The 3,558-nt window shown below is 38.2% G+C and overlaps 1 non-coding gene across 1 annotated transcript; it reads right to left on the reverse strand.

Moving 5' to 3' along the window:
* Positions 1-1,866: 1,866 nt before the first annotated feature.
* LOC119948404 lies at positions 1,867-2,004 on the reverse strand. The gene has a single exon (XR_005456802.1). It is a non-coding gene; the product is annotated as a small nucleolar RNA SNORA7 (small nucleolar RNA).
* Positions 2,005-3,558: the final 1,554 nt, after the last annotated feature.

The raw sequence follows: 3,558 nt of genomic DNA on the forward strand, positions 1-3,558 counted from the left end.
GTCTTAATCCCAGAGAAGTGAAGTGACTTGCCTAAGGTCACACAGCAGATAAGTGGCATAACTGGGATTAGAACACGGTTCTTCTAACTCCCAAGCCCATGCTCTAGCCACTAGGCCATGCTACATCTCAGGACAATGGCCATTTCAACCTCGCATGGTTTCCTGATATTTTGCATGATACTTATTTTCTTTGTATTCACTTTCTCTTGGTCAGGGCACTAGAAAATTCAAAGCCACCAGGCTTTTTGATTTGTTGATGTATCACTAAGGTTTGATGAATTTGCCCCCCAAAATTTCCTTTGATAAAAATGATCCAAAGATAACAGCTACAACAATTTTCATGTTTGAAATGCCTTGAAAGAGGTAGCATTTTCAATACAAGGGCCAAGTTTATTTGACTATTTTCTATACCCAGAGAAGAGAGAGAACCTGGCTGTCACAATATGAAACCCTTTACATCATGGTTCATGGTAAATCTTACAGGCTGGTAATTAGCACATTAGCTCTATTCAGTTTGTACTTGACCTTTACTAGAAATGCCATTTATTCATAAAAGTCAAAAGCGTCAGCTCTCCATTACAAATTTCATGAATGTGGGCCTATCTTCAAGAGCCTAACTGCATTTTTGTGCTGATGAAACAAAGGGGATGTTTAGATAGTGGGAATTAAATTAGGTTGAGACTGAACAATAGTCAATAAATAAGAGAGCTGTTTTCATGGCTGACATTTTCAGTATTTAGCTTCAAAGGGTCACCAATTAGTACCTGAAAATAAAATTTAAAAACCCACTAAAAAGGTATTGAACTGTAATGAAGGGATGTGTTTCACAGCCTAGAGAACTAGTAGCCTTATGACCCAAAACAAGATGACTCTGCCATTATACTGACATTGTACCTCATGCAATTAAAGGGAACACCAATTAGCCCCTGAAAATGGCAAATTAGACATACTTTCAACCTTCGAACAGTTCAATGAACGAAGCATGAGAAGGAATATGTTACAGAGGAAAGCTGTGGCTAAATGCAAAGAAAAAGTAGATGTTTGGCAATGTTATAGAAGGAAAGTAGTGAAAAGTGGAAGATTTTATTGAGCTAAATACTGAGTTTGAGGTCAATCTAGAGACTGCTTCAACACTGGAAATTTAAGAAAACATTTTTATGGTTGCCTTCGCTGTGAAAATATTGGCCTAATTTTCAAAAACGACAGGGTATTTTTATATGTACTTGGCTTCAATTTATACCTTAAATTTTCTATTGTCTTCTTTTATGCTGTCGAGTCATTTCATTCATTCATTCATTCAATCGTATTTATTGGGCACTTACTGTGTGCAGAGCACTGTACTAAGCGCTTGGGAAGTACAAGTCGGCATCATATAGAGACGGTCCCTATGCAACAACAGGCTCACAGTCTAGAAGGGGAAGACAGACAACAAAGCAAAACATGTAGACAGGTGTCAAAATCGTCAGAACAAATAGAATTAAAGCTATATGCACATCATTAACAAAATAAATAGAATAGTAAATATGTACAAGTAAAATAGAGTAATAAGTCTGTACAAACATATATATATATATATATATATATATATATATATATATATATATATATACAAGTGCTGTGGGAAGAGGAAGGAGGTAGGATGGGGGGGGATGGGGAGGAGGAGATTTCCGATCCATAGTGACTCCAGGGACACATCTCTCCCAGAATTCCCCACCTCCAACTGCAATCGTTCTGGTAGTGTATCCATAGAGTTTCCTGGGTAAAAATACCCAAGTGGTTTACCGTTGCCTTCTTCCACCAAGTTAATGTGAGTCTCCACCCTTGATTCTTTCCCATGCCGTTGCTGCCCAGCACAGGGGAGTTTTAATTTGTAGCAGATTGTCTTCCACTCGCTAGCCACTGTCCAAGCTAGGAATGGAATGGGTATGCCTCTGCTTGACTCTCCCTCCCATAGCTGAGACTGGTAGAGTACTGGAAACTCTCCAGGTGCGATCCTGAGAGGGGTAAATTCTTCAAGGAAGGTTTTTTATGCACCTTGCAAAAGTGAATTATTCAACTGAGAAACTGAATCAAAGTTAATTTTTGGTGCAATCTTCATTTTAGAATTTGCAACTTAAAAATATTTTAGACTCTTGGACAAAATTGATTGCCACTTTGTGGTAATCAAACAAGTCTCTTTGATAATGACAAAATTAACATGAGATATTTTGCCTCTAATGATATATTGCCATTAGAGAATGCAGTGCTTTATTAGCACTACCTGATTTAGTTCACAACATTTCAGAAATCGGGAGCTATGAATAGAACTCAAATTTTCTGAATGTCGATATATGCATATATATGATATATATGGTGATATATATGTATATATCATATATATGATATATATGGTGGTTCCATATATGCAACCACCCAGCTTTTCACTGACATATGAATGATAATGAACTGATCTTGCACACCTGTCTTGCTTCCTATAGAGGCTTAGATGATTGTATAGGTGTGCATACACCTGTGTTAAATAGTTTCCCTTTTTCTTTATCTGTTACTATTTCCAGAATCATGTTGTTTTTAATAGCAACACTATTGTGGATTCTGAGATGATAACCATAGCTACTTTACAGATGGGCAATAAAGAGAAGGCAATTTACTTAGAGTTGGCAGGTATCCCATATACAGTAAATGCTCTATTATCCAACAGCTCAGGGACTGGGAGATGCTGGTTAGTCAAAATTGCCAGGTATCTAAAATCAGGACCGCCCAGCGAGGGGATTTTGCAGAATCATATATTGGGTCCAAGTAAAGCCTCTCTGGAAGGCCTCAGAAGGTCAGCGATGTCGAACCATGACAGTGCTTGAATTTAGAAAACTATTTGCTGGTCAGCCTAAGCAATAACCTCCTCTGAAACTAGTTAGAGGGAGAGTACTGATTGCTAATCGTAATAACAGAAGAGCCAATCCTTCTAGGACTCCAGGGAGAGTTTATGTCTGAAGAATGGGGTAAGGAAGCCCACATATTGGTGGGAACTGAAGCTATGTGCTAATTAGCCTAATAGAGAGCTTATGCAAATGCTCTGGGAAGACTCAACCACTGTAACTCCTTCTCCAAATTGTATCCATTGCCCAAGAATGCTCTAGCAAGGAGGATAGCCAAGGGGCCCTTCATTCATTCATTCAATCATATTTATTAAGCACTTACTGTGTGCAAAGTACTGTACTGTATTGGGAGAGTATAATACAACAATAAGCAAAACATTCCCTGCCCGCAACAGGCTTACAGTCAAGATGGTCAGTTAGTAGAGCTTTCTGATTGGTAAAATGCTGGAGAACAAAGTTTCTCTGTATGCGGAATTGTCCCTTATTTCATTATTTAATAGCATTTTTTAAAGTTTTACAGAAGAGGTATAGTTGAGTGATATAAGCTCCACCTCTCTGGAAGAGAGAAGGGTGGGTAAAATCAAATTGTAGCTCATGTCCCATTTTCTCCAACTGAAATATAGCAACTCTCAATTTACTAGCCTGAGGTTCTAGAGTGAGTGAGTGGCAGAAGTGAGACTAGAAT

Source organism: Tachyglossus aculeatus, chromosome X4, assembly GCF_015852505.1.
Source record: "Tachyglossus aculeatus isolate mTacAcu1 chromosome X4, mTacAcu1.pri, whole genome shotgun sequence".
Taxonomy (NCBI): Eukaryota; Metazoa; Chordata; class Mammalia; order Monotremata; family Tachyglossidae; genus Tachyglossus; species Tachyglossus aculeatus.